Here is a 21,582-nt window from a genome sequence, read left to right as displayed (position 1 = left end):
AATGGGCATTAAGGCTGCGAGCCCCACGGGGGACAACCTGATTACCTCGTATCTACCCCAGTACTTTGAACAGTGCTTGGCACATAGTAAGTGCTTAACAGATACCTTAATTATTATTACTATTAACTGTACTAATCACCGGGCAGAATACAATAATAACCACGGTGGCGTTTGTTAAGCGCTTACTATGTAGTAGGCACTGTAGTAAGCGCTGAGGTGGATATGAGCAAACTGGGTCGGACGCAGTCTTCGTCCCACTTGGGCTAACAGTCTCAATCCCCATTTTACAGATGGGGTCACTGAGGCCCAGAGAATTAATTAAGAAATCAGGCCTGAGCAGATTAACAATAATTATAATATTGTTGGTATTTGTTAAGCTCTTACTATGTGCCAAGCACTCTTCTAAGCGCTGGGGTAGATACAAGGTCGTCAGCTTGTCCCACATAGAGCTCACAGCCTTCATCCCCATGTTACAGACGAGGTAACTGAGGCACAGCGAAGTGAAGTGACTTGCCCAAAGTCACACAGCTGTCTAGCGGCAGAGCCGGAATTAGAACCCGTGACCTCTGACTCGCAAGCCCGAGCTCTTTCCACTGAGCCACGCTGCTTCTCCGAGTAATGAAGGGAGCAATAACAAACCGACAAAGAAGACAGAGGAACGGAAAAAAAATAATGTTTTTAAGTGCTTCGGTGTAATGGTGTTTATGTGATTATTTTTACGTGAAGAATTTCAGAGTATTAAAAAAAAGCACGCATCCCTTAAAAATCATAATTCCTTTCGCTTGAGGCGATCTTTTCAACTTGACACTGTTTTGGACCTTTTTAGGCAGCTCCATTTTCTCCTCATCCATATCGCTTTAAATTATTTCCAAGGCTTTTCCCTATGACAGTCTCTGCACAATGCCTAAACACTAATTCTCTGCCTCGAACCTCTTTAAGGAGCTTAGCTTCCCTCTCTTCTTTCCTCTTTCCATCTCACGGCACTACTAAAGCGTGCATGAAAGCAAAGTTAACCCCCGGGATTACTGCTTCTAAAATGCTGGAAATAAAAATCACTTTTTTCTCACTCTTCTAATAGCAGCCGCAGCACCGACAACCTACCTCGAACGGGTACTTCTAATCACCGCACGGCCGACGTAAGCGTTAACGACCGAGTCGGAGAAATCATTCCTCCACCCACCCCACTGAGGCATTGATTTAAACATGAAAGCCTTTAAATGACAAAAGAAAATAAAAGTTTTAAAACACACAGGCTCATCCGGGATTGCCGAGCCTTGATCTGGCTGCCTCACAAACACGGTTTTGTGTGTGAATCTCCCGGGGGCTTTCGCCTATCTCCGATGCTTACATAAAGGAATGAAAAATGCCACCCCCTTTTAAACTTTAATTGAAAAGAAAATCCTCTTCTAAGAGATATTAGGTTTATACATCAAGCGATGCATACAAACCGCTGTGCTCTTCCACAGTTCTATCTGCCCCCTTCTGAAACGTGCAACTCCGAACGGTGGAATTGTTTAATGCAAAGGAAATGAGACCTCCGGAGTCTGGGCTTAGGCCTCCGGATTCTCCCCCGACAAGTTCCCGTTCAATGGACTCCAGCCACCCATCCTTACGTTCGAGCACGACTATCGGTGACCCTGCGGGGCCCAGCCGACTTTCTTACTCTCCGTCCGGTCCGCTGACGGCTCTTCGCGTCTCGGCAGACGCTCTCCGGTCTTCTCGGGAGTCGGCTCCGAACGTTCTCGTCCGTCGAGGCTTTAAAGTGATATTTCACCTCAGCAGTTTCTGTTATCCGGAAATCCAGAGTCTCTTCAGATTTTGGATGATTTATGTTTCAGCGTCACCCTCGCCGAGTGGAGACGCGGGATCGGATATCACGGCAGGACTTCAGAAGGACGTTCCGACGTCGCTAACCAAGGCAGGAAGCGGAGCACTCTGTGGGAAGGCCAGGGGCTTTGAACGATAGTATACAGTTGCCCGGCGTTCAGAGATAACGCTGTCGGGGAAATGGACCCGTGGGTTCCGGGGTGTCTGCGATAGTCGACGTGAGAGTTCTCACGGATTTCCCCCTCCCGTGCGCTGATGAGCTTTGTCTCTCTTCTTTTTATTTTAGCCCCCTGAAGCTCCCGACTGGGGGAAAAAAAAACACCTTTCCTTCCCGATTCACAACGCGTGAGGTGGATGTGGCTTCTAGAAGAGCCACCCCCGGTGTATCGCTAGATTGGAAGCTCTGTGAGGGCAGGGATTGGAGAAGCAACGTGGCCTAATGGATAGAGGACGGGCCTTGGAGTCAGAAGGTCGTGGGTTCTAATCCCGACTCCGTAACTTATCTCTTGAGGGACCTTTTGCGAGTCACCTCATTTCTCTGTAAAACGGGGTTAAGACTGTGAGCCCTATGGGATGGGGAATGTTTGCAATCTGGTCAATTTGTATCTACCCCAGCACTTAGGACAATGTTTTTCACATAAGTTCTCTACATATAGTAAGCACTCAATCAATACGATTGAATCAATACGACTGAATCAATATGACTGAATGAATTAACAAGCACCAAAATTATTATTACTAAATCTAATATTCATTCATTCAATAGTATTTATTGATTGCTTACTATGTGCAGAGCACTGTACTAAGCGCTCGGAATATACAATTCGGCAACAGATAGAGACGATCCCTGCCCACTGAAGGGCTTACAGTCTAATCAGAGAGTACTCTGAACACCCCAAATGAACTCACAGGACACTCATGATCTGTAATGGACTCTCGCCTGATTCTGCCCTTTTCTTCATCTTGCGGACATTTATTTTTATGGTATTTTGTTAAGCGCTTACTACGTGCCAGGCACTGTACCAAGTACTAGAGTGGATGCAGGCTAATCAGGTTGGACACGGTCCCTGTCTCACATGGGGCTCACAGTCTTGATCCATATTTTACGGATTAGGCAACTGAGGCACAGCAAAGTGAAGTGACTTGCCCAAGGTCACATCAGACACGTGGCAGAGCCAGGATTAGAACCCAGGTCCTTCTGATTCCCGGGTCCGTATTCTATCCACTAAACGATACCGCGTCTCCCTTAATCTCCAATTTCCTTGTATCCAGACCTTGGATCCACTGAGCAGAAATTAAGGCACCCTTAGGAAAGATGGACTTCAACGACCCAATTCACTGGTTTCCAGAAAAATCAAAGTTATACAAAAGCACACTGATGAAAATGAATGAGAATAAAAGGCCGCGTGGCCTAATGGAAAGAGCACAGGCCTGTGAGTTAGCAGATCGGGGTTCTAATCCTGCCTCGTCTATCTGCCCGATTTGCGATTTCAGACAAGTCCCTTAATTTCTCGGGGCCTCCCTTTCATGTCTGTAAAATGCAGATTAAATATCTGTTCTCTCTCCCCCTTTTAACCGTGAGCCCCATCTGGGGCAGGGACCGATCTGATTATCTCTCATCCTCCCCAGTTCCTGGTACATTGCTTGTCATATAGGAAACGCTTAACAAATGCCATTATTATTCATGGAAACAATGCGGACGCTTACAGGAAACCCCGAGTCAGCAAGTCTTACCGAAAGCCCGTAGTTTTTCGCTGCCATAAACCAGGCACTTGCGGAATATTTGCTCACGATCCTTCACGATCCCTGGTAGGATTTCGAAGGAAAATAGGAACGTTGATCAAACACATTCTGCTCCGGTCCCGTTGAGAAATGACACGGAAAATCGAACGGGAGACGCCCAACGCTTGATATTTTCTGCCGCCCGCAAGGCAGTGACTCCGCTGGGGACCAACTCCATGCGCACCGCCTTCCGTTTGCTCACACATAAGCTCCATTTCTAACAGTCAGTCGTATTTATTGAGCACTTACTGTGTGCAGAGTCGATAGAGAAGCAGCCTGGTGTAATAATAATTATAATAATAACGATGGTATTGGTTAAGCGCTTACTATGTGCGGAACACTGTTTTAAGCGCTGGGGTAGATACAGGGTCATCAGGTTGTGAGGCCCACAGTTAATCCCCATTTTCCAGATGAGGTGTCTGAGGCACAGAGAAGTGAAGTGACTCGCCCCCAGTCACACAGCTGACAAGTGGCAGAGCTGGAATTCGAACCCATGACCTCTGACTCCCAAGCCCGGGTTCTTTCCACTGAGCCACGCTGCTTTTCAGTGCAGTGGAAAGAGCACGGGTCGGGGAGTCAGAAGGTCAAGGATTCTAATCCCCACTCCGGCGTTTGCTGTGTGTCACCTTGGGCAAGTCACTTTATTTCGCTGGGACTCAATGATCTCATCTGGAAAATGGGGATTCCCCTCTCAAGGTCACACCTGGAGAGTTTCCAGTCCTCTACCAGTGTCGGCTACGAGAGGGAGAGTCGAGCAGAGGCCTGTCCGTTCCATCCCTAGCTTGGGCAGTGGCTAGCGAGCGGCGGGCAATCTGCTACAAGTCGAAACTCCCCCGTGCTGGGCAGCGGCGGCCCGGGAGAGAGTCGAGGGCGGAGACTCGAGTTTACGGCGCGGGAGGCGGCGATGGTAAACCGCTTCCGGACTTTTACCAAGAAAACTCCGTGGATCCACGAGCAGAACGATCGCCGACGGAGAGCGGGACGTTCTGGGTGAGATGTGTCCTTGGTGTCGCTATGGGTCACGGACGGCTCGACGGCGTAAGACAAGCCCAAATGGGGATTGAGACTGTGAGCCCCACCTGGGACAGGGATCGAGTCCAACCCGATTGACTTGTTTCCATCCAAGCGCTTAGTACAGTGCCTGGCACACGGTAAGTGCTCAACTGTATATATTTTCATCACCCTATTTATTTTGTAAATGAGATGGACATCACCTCCATTCCATTTATTTGCTATTGTTTTAATGAGATGTTCATCCCCTCGATTCTATTTACTGCTATCGTTCTCGTCCGTCCGTCTCCCCCGATTAGACCGTGAGCCCGGCAGAGGGCGGGGACCGTCTCTATCTGTTACCGATTTGTACAGTGCTCTGCACATAGTAAGCGCTCAATAAATACTATCGAATGAATGAATAACAAATAGTAATAATCATAATAATAATTTTGGTATTTGTTAAGCGCTTACTAACGTGCAGAGCACCGTTCTAAGTGCCGGAGTAGATACAGGGTAATCAGGTTGTCCCCCATGAGGCTCCAGTTTACAGATGAGGGAACTGAGGCACAGAGGACCTAAGTGACTTGCCCACAGTGGCAGAGCGGGGATTCGAACCCATGACCTCTGACTCCCAAGCCTGTGCCCTTCCCACTCGGCCACGCGATTATTATTATAAGACACAATCTCTGCCCACAGCAAGCTTCAATTCTTGTTTGATTTCGATTCGCTCGGATCCATGTGGATTCCACTGAGGCAATATCTACAGCTCCTCAGTTGAACAATCTGTGGTATTTGTTGAGCGTTTTCTGTGCGCAGAGCATTGTAGTCAGTGCTTGGGAAAGTAAATAAACAGAGTTGATAAGTATGTTCCCTTCCCACAAGGAGCTTAGAGTCTTGCAGGGGAAGACAGACATTAAAATAGATTAAGGAGTATAAACGTATTTCCATCAATACTGTGGGGCTGGTTATCAGAGTGCTTAAGGATATCAGAATTCATCCTAATAATGCAATATATTATTTTTTTTTCAAAATTCAGGGGATAACTTCACTGAACCTATCATCAGGCTTCGCAGAAACTACTGATAAAATTGCCAGTTCTACGCATTATTATTCCTTCTACACGTACTGAGATTCGTCATTTTCTAGGCTCTGCGAGAGAAGCAGCGTGGCTCAGTGGAAAGGGCCCAGGCCTAAGAGTCAGAGGGCACGGGTTCTAATCCCGACTCTGCCACCTGTCAGCTGTGTGACTGTGGGCAAGTCACTTCACTTCTCTGGGCCTCAGTGACCTCATCTGTCAAATGGGGATGAAGACCGTGACCCTCACGTGGGACAACCTGATTGCCCTGTAGCTTCCCTAGGCTTAGAACAGCGCTCTGCACATAGTAAATGCTTAACAAATACCAACATTATTCTTATTGTTATTATTATTATCAGGCTCTTCCTATTTTCTCTGGTAGCGGTAGTCTTATCTCTTTCTGTTCAAAAAGATTTTAACCACAGGTACACGTTTTTATATTGAGTCCCTTCCATACCTTGCCCATGAAAACAGATTATTCCAACTCTCTGGCCTCTTGCCATTTAGGAGAGCATCGTTTAACACGTCGGTTAAAGAAGGAAAGCCGTGTCCTCCCGCCAGGCAGATACTTGTCTTTTATTTATTTACTTTTTTTGTAGCAGTGGTGATTCTTTACACTGAGCCATCCACACCCCCTCTTCCAGTCCCCTTTTTCCTAGTAGCCCCATGGCACGACCCGCTGGTAGGGAATAATAATGATAATTATGGTATTTGTTAAGCACTTACTACGTGCAGAGCACTGTTCTAAGCGCTGAGGGAGATTCAGGATAATCAGATTGTCCCACGTGGTGCTCACATTTTTTAAACCCCGTTTTTACAGATGAGGTAACTGCGGCGCAGAGAAGCGAGGTGACTTGCCCAAGGTCACACAGCCGACAAGGGGCGGAGCCGGGATTAGAACCCACGACCTGTGACTCCCAAGCCCTTTCCACTGAGCCACGCTGCTTCTCTAAAGGGAAAGCAGCCGATGCTTGTGGAAATAGATGCGATCAACTCCCTGAATTCAATAGCAGTAAATACCTCTGCACCCGGACCCGTTTTATCTGAAACATTTGATTTCCAGAGTGGGTTATCATGAGTTGTGGAATAATAATAATGTTGGTACTTGTTAAGCGCTTCCTATGTACAGAGCACTGTTCTAAGCGCTGGGGGAGATACAGGGTAATCAGTCCACGTGAGGCTCCCAGTCTTCATCCCCATTTTCCAGATGACGTCACTGAGTCACGGAGAAGTGAAGTGACTTGCCCACGGTCACACAGCTGACGAGTGGCGGAGCCGGGATTCGAACCCATGTCCTCTGACTCCAAAGCCCGGGCTCTTCCCACTGAGCCACGCTGCTTCTCATTAGCCTCCCAAGCAATAAGCATAGTGCTCTGCACATAGTAAGGGCTTGGATGCCACTGATTGACAAAGCAGGAGATGAAAAGCCAAAAGCCAAAAGCAAATGCTGCAAAAAGATCCAGTTTTCTTCGGGTCCAGTAGAGCGAAGAGCGTGGTGAATTTGCTGGAGAATACACAGCAGCGTGGCCTAGTGGATAGAACATGGGCCTGAGAACCCAAAGGACCTGGGTTCTAATTCTAGCTCTGCCTCTTTCACTCGATGGGATTTATGTATTGAGCGCTTACTGGGTGCAGAGCACAGTAAATGCGTGGAAAGTACGACTGTTGCCCATTTGTCCATTCCAAGCGCTTAGTACCGTGGACTGCACATAGTAAGCGCTCAATAAATACTATTGAATGAATGAATACACCTGGGCAACAAATAGAGACAACCCCCACCCGACCACAGGCTCACGGTCGGCCGTGTAACCGTGGACAAGTCACTTCACCTCTCTGTGCCTCAGTTACCTCCTCTGTAAAATGGGGATCTGAGCCCCACGTGGGACAGGGACTTTATCCAACCCCATTTGCGCGTATTCACCCCGGCGCTTGGTACGGGGCCTGGCGCCTAGTGAGCACTTAACAAATCCTGAAATTCTAATCATTAGACCAGGGTGGCGATTCACAGGCGGTAAACGGTCATTCATTCGTTCGATAGTATTTATCGAGCGCTTGCTATGCGCAGAGCACCGTACTAAGCGCTTGGAATGGACAGATGGGTCATCAGCAGTCGCTCCCGGCCCTGGGCATATCTGGCCGGAGTTTGGGGCCACTGAGCGGACGGGCATCCCCGGACGGCCACTGGAATATCCAGCACCTGTTTTAGTGAGTCTGGCAGTTCTGGGGAATGGACCCTCTAGACTGGCAGTTCATCGCGACTTGTTCATTCCAAGCGCTTAGTACGGTGCTCTGCACATAGTAAGCGCTCGATAAATACTATTGAGTAAATGCTACTGAATGAACTGCGGGCAGGGAATGTATCTGTTTACTGTTCATTCATTCGATCACATTTATGAAGCGCTTACTACACAGAGGACCGTACTAAGCGTCTGGGGAAGTACAATACGACGATAAATGGCGTCCATCCCTATCCACAGTGAGCTCACAGTCTAGAGGACAGTACAGTACCGCCTTACTACAGTACAACATGATCCCGACCAGGAGCCTACAATCTAGAGGAGCCGCGGGGCTCAGTGGAAAGAGCCCGAGCTTGGGAGTCAGAGGTCGCGGGTTCCAATCCCGGCTCTGCCGCTTGGCGGCTGCGTGACTGTGGGCGAGTCACTTCACTTCTCTGGGCCTCAGTTCCCTCATCGGGAAAACGGGGATTAACTGTGAGCTTCACGTGGGAAGACCTGATGACCCTCTCTCTACCCCAGTGCTTAGAAAGGTGCTCTGCACATAGTAAGCGCTTAACAAATACCAACGTTATCATTACCTTACGACCCGATTACGTTGGATCCCCCTCACCGCTTGGAACAGTGCTTGGCTTAAAAAATGCCACGGTTATTATTACCATCATCTAATCTTCCACAGCTCATCATAACCCACTCTGGGAATCCTACTCAAATGTTCCCGACAAAGTGGATGAGGGTGCGGAGGTGATTACCGTTACGACGTTCACGGAGACGACCTCGTCCATTTCCACAAACCTCTGGCGCTTTCTTTTCCGGCAGGTCTTGCCAGGGGGCTACTAGGAGAAAGGAAACTAGGAGAGGGAGTGTGGATGGTTCAGTGTAAACCATCCCCACTTCTACATCAATACCGTCGTACTGCACTCTCCCGAGCGCTCAGTACGGTGCTCCGCACACGGTAAGCGCTCGGTGAACACGACTGACTGACCGATAAGATGGACCGCTCCGCGGACCAGCCCTCAGGATGCCGAAGACGCCCTATCTGGATGACACCTGTAGCCGCTACGTTTCGGGGCCCGGGTCAAGATGTGACACACGAAGAAAATGAGATAATGGGATCGGAATAGCTTAGATCCTAAACGAGGTAACAGTCCGGTATCTTAAGACTGACCGATAATACCGACTGTGGTGTTTTTCGAGCACTTACTCTTTCCGGGGCACCGTACTAAGCGCCGGGGTGGAGACGGTTGAGGGAGCGGCACGGCTCGGTGCGAAGAGACCAGGCTTCGGAGTCGGAGGCCGTGGGTTCGAATCCCGACTCCGCCGCCTGGCGGCCGGGTGACCGTGGGCCAGTCACTTCACTTCTCTGGGCCTCGGTTACCTCATCTGTAAAACGGGGATCAACCGGGAGCCTCACGTGGGACGACCCGATGACCCTGAATCTACCCCAGCGCTTAGAACGGTGCTCCGCACATAGTGAGCGCTTAAGAGATGCAAGCATTATTATGATTATGCGGGGCTCACGGTCTCGACCCTCATTTTACAGATGAGGTGATTGAGGCACAGAGAAGTGAAGTGACTTGTCAGAGGTCAAATTCATTCAATAGGATTTATTGCAGACAAATTCATTCCACAGGATTTATGGAGCGCTCACTACGTGCAGAGCACTGTACTAAGCGCTTGGAACGAACGGGTCGGCAACAGATAGAGACGGTCCCTGCCGTCTGACGGGCTTCCGGTCTAATCGTAACTCTTGGCCTTGTGAGTCCCAGGCCCGTGGTCTATCCGCTTGGCCATGCTGCTTCCTCACCGTACCCCCCAGTCAGCCAGGAGCGGGACGACCCCACTGCCCCGGAAATCCCCATCGCTGGGTCAGGCCGACACGTAATCCGTCAAGGATATTTACCGAGCACTTGCCGGGCGCTTGTTCGGCCTCCCGCCTTCTTTTCCCCTGGATCGGGCTTGCACGTAATCGCTGAATTATGTTGAATCTCCTTCTGGACTGTAAGTCCGTACTTGGCAGGGAACACGCCAAGCAACTCGGTTATATGGTGCTCTCCCAAAAGCTTAGTACAACACTCTGCGGGGAATAAGTGCTCAATAAATATAACTGATTGATTGAATGAGACTCTCACTACTGATGCACAAGAGACTTACTTCTAGAAAAGGCTCAGGGATGGACCCAATGATTGTACGTGGTGAGAATTAGGGTGATAGTTCCCCTGGCTGGATATATAATAATAATAATGATGATGATGATGACGATGATGACGATGATGATGATTGTATTTGTCCTCACAACCCACCAACTCCAAACCTCTCCCAGGTTTAGCTAGTGTAAGGACTGCTAGGTTGAAGAAGTAACAGAGATGTGGAGGGAGCACCGTGATACGAGAACCTGACGGCCAGATTAGTGGCGGGAGCCCAGGTTTGGGAGTCAGAGGTCGTGGGTTCTAATCCCGGCTCCGCCACTCGCCTGCTGTGTGTCCTTGGGCAAGCCGCTTAACTTCTCCGTGCCTCGGTTACCTTATCTGTAAAATGGGGATTAATAATGGTAATTATGATATCATATATTATATATATTTTGAAGATATATATATATATATATATATATATATTTTGAAGATATATATATATATCTTCATCACCCTATTTATTTTGTTTAATGAGATGTACATCACCCTGATTCTATTTATTTGCCATTGTTTTATTGCCATTGTTCTCGTCTGCCCGTCTCCCCCGATCAGACCGTAAACCCGTCAAAGGGCAGGGACTGTCTCTATCTGTTGCCGACTTGTCCATTCCAAGTGCTTAGGACAGTGCTTTGCACATAGTAAGCGCTCAATAAATACTATTGAGTGAATGAATGAATATTTGAGAAGGCCTTACTATGTACCAAGCACTGTTCTAAACGCTGGGGGAGATAACCGTGACCCCCACACGGGATAACCGGATTACCTTGTGTAATAAATATGGTATTTGTTAAGCGCTTACTGTGTGCCAAGCACTGTTCTAAACGCTGGGGGAGATACAAGGTAATCAGTGTGCCCCGCATGGGGTTCGCAGTCTTCATCCCCATTTTGCAGATGAGGGAACTGAGGCCCAGAGAAGTGAAGTGACTCACCCGCAGTCACACAGTTGACAAGTGGCAGATCTGGGATTCGAACCCATGACCTCTGACTCCCAAGCCCGGGCTCTTTCCACTGAGCCACGCTGCTTCTCTGCTACATATCCTAGCATCCCTCTCACCTCACCTTAGGTCCGCCTTTCCTCTGGAAGAAACGCACGTCTAAGGAAAAAGTGCCACATTTACTTTTTTTTCCTTCGCCCTTCCCGCTTTTCACCACGCGGCAAAGAATGACAGACGGCGGAACTTTGTCACGCAAAGTTAGAGGGAGTCAAGACCACAACTCAGATGACTCGGTGGCTCCCCTTTTTCTCTTCACATCAAACAAAAACTCCACACGCTGGGTTTCAAGGTCCGGCACCATCTGGATCCGCTTTACCTATCTCCCCGTTATTCCCCAACTCGCTGACTTCATTTTTTCCAAGCCATCGTGTCAGCCGTACATCACTCTCTACTCTCCCGCCTCCGTCTCCTCGTTTCTGCCGTTCTCCGGCCCTGGAACTCCCTCCCTCTCCACATCAGACAGACCACAGCTCTCCCCCACGTTCAAAGTCCTCCTAAAATTCAACCTCCTCCAACAGACTTTCCCGGACTAATTTCCCCGCACCCTGGGACGTGGCATCTTTGCCATCGACTTGAGCACTCAGGAACTTCTTCGCCTCCTCCTTAAGCAATACACACACACACACACACGGGGTCGATTAATTCCCCCGATTAGACCGTGAGCCCGTCAGAGGGCAGGGACCGTCTCTATCTGTTGCCGATTTGTCCATTCCAAACGCTTAGTACAGTGCTCCGCACATAGTAAGCGCTCAATGGATACCATTGAATTAATTGATTCTGACTGACAGATGGAAATATTTTACATGTATCCCCTTCATTAGAGTGCAAACTCCCTGAGGATAGGGAACGTAATGACGTAATAATAATAACGGTATTTGTCAAGTGATGATAATGTTGGCATTTAAGCGCTTACGCTGCGCCGAGCACTGTTCTAAGCGCTGGGGGAGATACAGGGCGATCAAGTTGTCCCACGTGAGGCTCACAATCTTAACTTAGAGAAGCAGCGTGGCTCAGTGGAAAGAGGCCGGGCTTGGGACTCAGAGGTAGTGGGTTCGAATCCCGGCTCCGCCCCTTGGCAGCTGTGTGACCGTGGGCAAGTCACTTCACTTCTCTGGGCCTCAGTTCCCTCATCTGGAAAATGGGGATTAAAACTATGAACCCCACGTGGGACAACCTGATGACCCTGTATCTCCCCCAGCGCTTAGAACACTGCTCTGCACAGAGTAAGCGCTTAACAAACACCAACATCATTATTATTATTATTATTATTAACTTACTATGTGTCAAGCGCTGGTCTAAGCACTGGGGTGGATACGAGCCAATCAAGTTGGACACAGTCACCGTCTCCCATGGGCCTCCCAGTCTTAATCCCCGTTTTACGGATGAGGTGACTGAGACAAAGATAAATTAAGCGACCCGCCCAAGGTCGCCCAGCTGACAAGAGGCAGAACTGGGATTAGAACCCAAGTCCTTCTGACTCCCAGGCTTGTGCTCTGTACATTAGGCCACACTGCTCGCCTAGTTATTTGTACTCCCGATCAACCACTTAATCTTATTTATTGAGCGCCTACTGTGTGCAGAGCACTGTACTGATTGCTTGGGAGAATACGACATGACGTAGTTGGTAGACTTGTTCCCTACCCACCATAAGCTTACTTCCCAGAGACCTAGTACAGTGCGCCGAACCAAATCGGTGCTCAATAAATAGTACGTAGGTTTTTATGGGTTAAACAAAAGCTTTAAGGAAAGGGAAAAAAAAAATAAGTCAACATGTGGCATTTCTGAAGCCTCTACTTTCACCGATTAGACCGTAAGCCCCTCAAAGGGCAGGGGCCGTCTCTATCTGTTACCGATTTGTCCATTCCAAGCGCTTAGTACAGTTCTCTGCACGTAGTAAGCGCTCAATGAATACTATTGAATGAACTTTTTGTCCGTGTTTAATGCTTCAGAACTCGAGACAGCAGTGGGCTTTGCATGTGCGGTGTGTCTGCATGTGGTTGGCCTTTGGGACCCGCAGGTGACCTCATTTATCATCATTATCGAACGCTTACTGTGTGCCGAGTCGTGAACTAGCCATTTGGGAAACATACAAAAGAAGTAAAAGAAATGAGCCCTGCCCTCAGAGAGCTTATAAATTGACGTGGGAGGAAGGAGACAAAAACAAATTGATAGCGACGCGAGAGGAGTTAAGGTTGAGAGAAGTGAATAAATGCACCAATAATAAATAAATAAAATGAATTTACGCATACGGTACGTGACCGGGAAGGGGCGGAACATCTTGTGGGAGGCCTACTGGGAAATTCGGCTTTTTAGGAAGGTTTGGAATACGGTTGGTGCAAGGGAAGGCAGAAAACATTCTGGGAGGTTGAAAACTGAGCAAAAGCGTGAGTGAAAGACTGTAATTTTTTTTTTTTTCAGCGTGAGAGGGTGATTGATACGGGTGAATGGGGCGGATGGAAGTTCGCACTCCCATACCCACATAAAGCCCTCAGTGTTTTATTCAGATGAAGAGATGCTTGGCTTCATATCTGTTCCTTCCATATGGCCTCGTATTTTTCTTTGGCCTCATATTCATTTCTGCTCGGCCCGTGTCTAGTGGTATCTACTGAGTGGTGCTTTTCCATCCACTTAGGCTGTGAGCCCATGTAGGACCTGATAAAGAGAACGGGCTTTGGAGTCAGAGGTCATGGGTTCGGATCCCAGCTCTGCCACTTGTCAGCTGTGTGACTGTGGGCAAGTCACTCCACTTCTCTGGGCCTCAGTCACCTCATCTGTAAAATGTGAGCCCCACGTGGGACAATCTGATTCCCCTGTGTCTACCCCAGTGCTTAGCACAGTGCTCTGCACATGGTAAGCGCTTAACCAATACCAACATTATTATTATTATCTAGTATCTATTTGCTATTGTTTTAATGAGAAGTTCATCCCCTCGATTCTATTTATCGCTATTGTTCTCGTCCGTCCGTCTCCCCCGATTAGACCGTGAGCCCGTCAAAGGGCAGGGACTGTCTCTATCTCTTACCGATTTGTACATTCCAAGCGCTTAGTACAGTGCTCTGCACATAGTAAGCGCTCAATAAATACTACTGAATGAATGAATCTACTCTAGTTCTTTGTGCAGTGTATGGCAGATAGTAAGGGCTTAACAAATACCACATCATTATCATTATCTGTGATTTTGGCCCAAAGGGCCAATTTTTGATAGGCCCTTTCACCCTGTTCTCTCTCTCCCTCTCACTCATAAACACTCACACAAACGCATGTGATATATTTGATTTTACCTTATCATTTGGGGACTCTCTTGAGGACACTGCTTGAAAAACATGAGCTCTTGCAAAATGTCCGGCTGATCTGTGTAATGCTTAGTGAACGTACCACAGTGTCTTAGCTTCTACTCCACTGCACTGTTAACACATTTTGATTCTGGCTCCTCTTTTATTGTTATTGTTCTTGTTTTAATGCTATTGTTCTTGTCTGTCCGTCGCCCCCGATTAGACCGTAAGCCCGTCAAAGGGCAGGGACTGTCTGTTACCGATTTGTCCATTCCAAGCGCTTAGTCCAGTGCTCTGCACATAGTAAGCGCTCAATAAATACTATTGAATGAATGATGAATGAATGAATAATCCCATTTCATTCTTTTGTAGCTGTTTGGTTTATCTCTCTCTCATCCATCCTGTGTGCAAATCCCACTCCTTAATTCTGTTGGGCTGAGGCTAACTTCCTTCCCAGTAGACTCGATCCAAGGTCACTTTGTCTCTTTGCCTCGACATCTGACATAAAGTATGACCGTCGGTAACGTGACGAGATTACACTAAAAAGGCACACCAAAGTCGTCACGCATGCCCACTAGCGTAGTGATTTCAGTGGTGCTCTGGTGCTCAACTTCCACTTATCACGCGAGAAAACGATAAAAAAAAAGATGTTTTCACATAGAATTCCGATTGTCCCATTCTAGAGTGTAAGCTCCTCTTGGGCAAGGTACTTGGATGCCAACCGCGTTTCACTGTACTTAGTATTTAGTACAAACAATAATAATGTCGGTATTTGTTAAGCGCTTACTTTGTGCAGAGCACTGTCCTAAGCGCTGGGGTAGATACAGGGTAATCAGGTTGCCCCACGGGGGGCTCACAGTCTTCATCCCCATCTTCCAGATGAGGTAACTGAAGCCCACAGAATTCATTCATTCAATAGTATTTATTGAGCGCTTACTATGTGCAGAGCACTGTACTAAGCGCTTGGAATGAACAAGTCGGCAACAGATAGAGACGGTCCCCGCCGTTTGACGGGCTTACGGTCTGATCGGGGGAGACGGACAGACGAGAACGATGGCGATAAACGGAAGTGAAGTGGTTTGCCCCAAGTCACACAGCTGACAAGTGACAGAGCCGCAATTCGAACCCACGATCTCTGACTCCCAAGCCCGGGCTCTTTCCACTGAGCCACGCTGCTTCTCTGACGCAGAGCACTGTACATAGTAAGGGATAATAATAATAATAATGATGTTGTTATTTGTTAAGCGCTTATTATGTGCCAAGCACTGTTCTAAGCACCGGGGTAGCTACAAAGTAATCAGGTGGTCCCAAGTGGGGCTCAAAGTCTTCATCCCCATTTTACAGATGAGATAACTGAGGCACTGAGAAGCTGCAAGCTGGCAAGGGAGCCGGGATTAGAACCCATGATCTCTGACTCCCCAGCCCGGACTCTTCCCACTGATCCGCGCTGCTTTGGTGCCGATGATCAACATCTAGACTGTTCACATATGAACAGCTGATATATGTGCAATTTCTCCAGAGGAGTATTCATTTTATAACTCAGTAGACTTATGGAATTGTTTTGTAAGTATAAATGGGTATAAAGCCTACAAAGGCCGCGGTCGCAAAGGAGACATATGATGATCCCTTGAAAAAGCTTGATTTTACCCGAGTCTTAACCATAGCTATCCTTAAGGTAAATTAGGTACTCTAGGATAAAAGATGATAGATCAAGGAGAACCAAAGCAGATTCAGATTTAAGTTGGGGTCTGGATTTTTAAAGTTTTATCCAGTATTTTTCTGGGGAATTATGGGGCCCACCAAAGACAAGGTCTCCCTTCAAGGGGGGCGGAGGGGTTAGGGAGGCTTAGGACACCCAGTTCAATCAAACATTGGACTGGCAGCCATTTTGCAGGGCCTGAAACATTACCTCAAAAGAAACGGTAGATCCACTCCATTTCTCAGACGGTTACGATCTGACGGGGAAGACAGACATTAAAACCAATTTTCCGTGGGAGGAGGAAGAAGAGGAGAACTTGAGTGAAAAGTTGAGTAAAACATGTACCTAAGGGCCACGAGAGACTAACAGAGTTCTCATGTGTTGCAGAGTGGCAATTGGAGGCTAGAGCACTGGCTTGGGAGTCAGAGGTCATGGGTTTTCATCCCGGTTCCGCCACTTGTCAGCTGTGTGACTTTGGGTAAGTCACTTCAATTCTCTGGGCCTCAGTTACCTCGCGGGACAACCTGATGACCTTGTACCTACCCCAAAGCACAGAGTAAGCGCTTAACAAATGCCATCATCATCCTCCTCAAAATCAGGGGGCATAAATTAATCACAGGTATGAGTTCTAATTGCAGCTCCGCCGCCTGCCTGCTGTGACCTTGGGCAAGGCACTTCACTTCTCTGGGCCTCAGTTACCTTACGGGGAAAATGGGGATTGAGACTGTGAGCCCCTCATGGAACGGGGACTGTGTTCAACCCAATCTGCTTGTATTCACCCCAGCACCTAGTACAGTGCCTGGCACATACTAAGCACTTAACTAATAATTTCATTATTACTATTATTATCAGTAATACTAATACTAATAATCCCTTTTTTGCGTATAGGGAGGGGAGGGACAGAGAGGTGAAGTGACAAGCCCAAGGCCACAAAGTAGGCAACTGGAAGAGCAGGTAACGGAATCCGGGTTCTCTGACTCATAGGCTCGTACTCTTTCCACTCGGCCACGCTGCTTCTACAAGTCCGTTTTACGCTTCTTCTCACCCTCCCGAGAAATGTGTCTGTTATATTGTGTTGTACTCTCTCGAGACTTAGGACAGTGCTCTGCAGGCAGTAAGCGCGCGACAAAAACAACTGATTGATATTGCACCCTTCCTTAGAGAAGCAGCGTGGCTCAGTGGAAAGAGCACGGGCTTTGGAGTCAGGGCTCATGAGTTCGAATCCCAGCTCTGCCACTTGTCGGCTGTGTGACTGTGGGCGAGTCACTTAACTTCTCTGTGCCTCAGTTCCCTCACCTGTAAAATGGGGATCAAGACTGTGAGCCCCACGTGGGACAACCTGATTCCCCTATGTCTACCCCAGCGCTTAGAACAGTGCTCGGCACATAGTAAGCGCTTAACAAATACCAACATTATTATTATTATTATTAGGGCTGATCGAAGGGAGTCAAAATACGTAGGGCGGATTTGGTCGCTGGATCAGTGATTCAGGGCACCTAAAGAATCATCTAGACTGCGTGACCTCCAGGGACATCACATTGCCATCTCACATCAATTCTGCCCTATGCAAATTCAGGCCAAAAATAGATTTAATCAAAAAATTACCTCTGTAAAGCCTGCTAACTAATGAGGACAAGGCAATTAACTAATAATAGCGCTATTATGAAAGAATAAGGACCTATGTTTTCTTATTTCCAACCACGAAGTGAGGAATTTGCTTAGAGCCCTTCCATAAAATTACAGGAAGTTTACTTTCAATTAAATAATATGACTAGATCTCCAAAGATCTTAAAAATACACTTTATGTAGTTTTACTCATATCTACATTACACTCTTTTCTTCTAATTGGACATAATCACCTACTAAAAATGAAGCCGCGTCAAAGGCACCTAACAAAACTTTGACAGATTATCTCTTTCATAGGTTTCTCTAGACTGTAAGCTTGTTGTGAGAGGGAATTTGTCTGCTAACTCTGCTCAGTGAATACTAATGATCGATTAACTGGAATTCTGAAAGTTCTTTATGAGTGACCGGAATCTTTTTATTTATCTTTTATTCAGAGAAGCAGCGTGGCTCAGTGGGAAGAGCACGGGCTTTGGAGTCAGAGGTCATGAGTTCAAATCCCAGCTCTGCCGCTTGTCAGCTGTGTGACTGTGGGCGAGTCACTTCACTTCTCTGGGCCTCAGTTACCTCAGCTGTAAAATGGGGATGAAGACTGTGAGCCCCACGTGGGACAACCTGATTCCCAGGTTGAGAAGCAGCGTGAGCGTGAGCAGGTTGAGAAGCAGCGTGGCGCAGTGGAAAGAGCACGGGCTTTGGAGTCAGGGCTCATGAGTTCGAATCCCAGCTCTGCCACTTGTCAGCTGTGTGACTGTGGGCAAGTCACTTAACTTCTCTGTGCCTCAGTTCCCTCATCTGTAAAATGGGGATTAAGACTGTGAGCCCCACGTGAGACGACCTGATTCCCCTGTGTTTACCCCAGCGCTTAGAACAGTGCTCTGCACATAGTAAGCGCTTAACAAGTACCAACATTATTATTATTATTATTATTATTATTATTATTCCCCTGTGTCCACCCCAGCGCTTAGAACAGTGCTCTGCACATAGTAAGCGCTTAACAGATACCAACATTATTATTATTAATCAATAATGGTGACATGGATTAAGCCCTTGGATACTAAGCGCTAGGGTAGACACAAGGTTATGGGGTGGAAACAGTCCTTTAATCCACAAAGAGCTCACAGTTTGGATGCCCATTTTACAGATGAAGAAACTTGGGCCCAAAGAGGCTTAAATGACGGGTTCACCATCAAATAGCAGATCAATGGCAGGACTGGGACTTTCATTCATTCATTCAGTCATATTTATTGAGCGCTTACTGGGTGCAGAGCACTGCGCTAAGCACTCGGAAAGTACAATTTGCCAACAGAGGCAATCCCTACCCAACAGTGGGCTCACATTCTAGAAATAACGGCATTACTGTGTGCCAAACAGTGTTCTAAGCACTAGGGGAGATACAAGGTAATCAGGTTGTCCCACGTGGAGCTCACAGTCTTAATCCCCATTTTACAGACGAGGTCACTGAAGCACAGAGAAGTGAAGTGACTCGTCCAAAGTCACTCAGCTGACAAGTGGCGGAGCCGGGATTAGAACCCATGACCGGTGGTTTATGTTCTTTTCACGAGCCAAGAATTTTCTAGAATAGTTAGTGACTGAAGCCTACTGGTAAGATCAGCGTCTTCGTTACTGAAAAAAACAATCAGGCTCCTCAGTTAAGAGATAGATTGCCTTGCTCTAATATGCAAGGATCGTGTAAACAGTGAAAAATCTCATTCTTAAAGTAAAACCGTGCCTTTAAAAATAAAATTCACCAAAATCATCAGCATTTAAATTGGACCTTGTGAACCAACCAAGAGATCTGAATTAATGTGATTATTCTTGCAGTTCAGTGTCTGTGACTAACATCTCAAGGGATACTAGTTTTGAAGACTGCATTCCAGAAATAATGACTTGGTGTTTACCCTTAGTGGATTAGAATCCTGGCATGGAGGAGAAAGAGAAAAATGATAAGATGAAAATGAGTTTACTCACTGTCAACATTCTGATGTTCTGCGAAAGGGTTTGCCTTGGTGCCTTCTATTGGCATATCAATTCCTTTCAGACCCTGAGTGGCTTGACTTGTGAGTTATTGTCATGATATCGACGGTGTGCATTTCTATAAGACTACAGCTCTGTCCTCAAAGCTATCACCACGGCTGACATGCCTTCACAGTTTAGCTCTGGACCCAGAGGTCCTATAATAATACATGTAGGGGTGGAAAAAAAAAACAACAAAGGCACGACAACAACAACAACAACAAATCCAGAAAGAACAAATGAGGAAAAAAACACTATGTAGGGGAAAAAAAAAAAAATCAATCTTCTAAGGATAGCATGTTACGCTCAGGAACACGTGAAATCTAGGCTGTTATAACGAGGTTTCACTGTCTCTATAATTGCATTAGATGAAATAAGAATGAGTGAGATCCTGGACAAATGATTAAGATTTACCTGTGCCCTTCTGAGTCAACATTGTGTCGCAGTAAATTGATATATGGCTATTGGTCTGACTCTGAGGTCTGCCGCTGATAGGGGCTGACAAAAAGAAAAGCCTTTTTCCTCCCAGTAGGTTAAAGACATCCATTTTCTGGAAGAGAATGACCAGGCTTCAGTCCTTTAAATTCTGGAGAAGGAGAGGAGTCTCCTGTCTCTTTGTATTGCAGTTCACAAAGGTACTGCACTGAATAACTTAATCTTTTGTAGATATCTTTCCATGGTGGGGACCTGACAGTTGCCTGAAGGGTATCGCCGTTACAAAGCAAATTCAAATGAAACCCAGGATGAGCCTGGAGTCTTTATCCTTGCAAAGGTGACTGGGGAAAGAAAGAGGCTCCTAGCAGCTGGCTGGCAAGGGTATCGCGGACATTCCCCCTCCTCTCAGCGCAGCCGCCTCCGGAGGGATAGAAAGCCATGCCCTCCGCGGGGCTGGGAAGACCAAATTGGGATGGTGAACGGCCTACTGGCAAGAACCCGGGCCCGGGAAGCAGAGAACCTGGGGTGTGATCCCGGCTCTGCCTCGCATCTGCTGTGTGACCTTGGGCTAGTCACTTCACCGGTCTGTGCCTCAGCTAAATCCTCCTCCCTCCTACTCAGACTGCGACTCCCGTTGGGGACAGGGACCGTGTCCAACCCGGTGAAGTTGTATTTATGTTAGAACAGTGCCTGGCACATAGTAAGTGCTTAAAACGTATACGAATGATAATAATGACAGTGTCCATTGGTTTGGTTTTATCTGAGACAGTCTGGTTCAATTCATTCATTCAATTGAATTTACTGAGCGCTTACTGTGTGCCGGACACTGTACCAAGCGCTTGGGAAAGTACATTAGACTGTAAGCTCATCAAAGGGCAGGGATTGTCTCCGTTACCGATTTGTACATTCCAAGGGCTTAGTACAGTGTTCTGCACATAGTAAGCGCTCAATAAATACTATTGAATGAATGAATGAAGACAACAAGAAGCAGTGACGTTTCCTGCCCACAGTGAGCTCACGGTCTGGGGTGGGGGAAGACAGACATCAATACAGATAAATAAAATTATAGATATGTACGTAAGCGCTTTAGGGGTGGGAGGGGGAAGAACAAAGGGCTAAATAGAATGACAGATATGTACATAAGTGTTTTGGGGCTGGGATTGGGGAAGAGCCAGGGGAGTGAGTCAGGGAGATGCAGAAGGGAATGGGAGATGAGGAAAAGTGGGGTTTAATATGGGAAGAGGAGGAGATGGGCCTTCGATAAGGCTTTGAAGCACGGGAGAGTGGTTGTCTGTCAGATGAGAGAAGGGAGGGTGGTCCAGGCCAGAGGCAGGACATGGGCTAGGGGTCCATCTTGTCCCTTTTCTGGCCCTGGACACCTTTATGTCAGCGATTTTAATGGGAGTACCCAGTCTCCCTCTGTCTTAGCTCCTGCAGCTGAG

At 47.4% G+C, this 21,582-nt stretch overlaps 1 long non-coding RNA gene across 1 annotated transcript in view; it reads right to left on the bottom strand.

Moving 5' to 3' along the window:
* Window positions 1–1,378: 1,378 nt before the first annotated feature.
* LOC114806598 overlaps window positions 1,379–21,582 on the bottom strand; it is a 71,641-nt gene continuing 51,437 nt past the window's right edge. The window contains exons 3-4 of the long non-coding RNA XR_003754641.2: window positions 3,562–3,633; window positions 1,379–1,935 (exon numbers count right to left, since the gene is read on the bottom strand). This is a non-coding gene — a long non-coding RNA (uncharacterized LOC114806598). The remainder of the gene's footprint in view (window positions 1,936–3,561; window positions 3,634–21,582) is intronic.

This window comes from Ornithorhynchus anatinus, chromosome X1 (genome assembly GCF_004115215.2).
Source record: "Ornithorhynchus anatinus isolate Pmale09 chromosome X1, mOrnAna1.pri.v4, whole genome shotgun sequence".
In the NCBI taxonomy this organism is placed as follows: domain Eukaryota; kingdom Metazoa; phylum Chordata; class Mammalia; order Monotremata; family Ornithorhynchidae; genus Ornithorhynchus; species Ornithorhynchus anatinus.
This window is presented reverse-complemented; position numbering and strand designations above follow the sequence as displayed.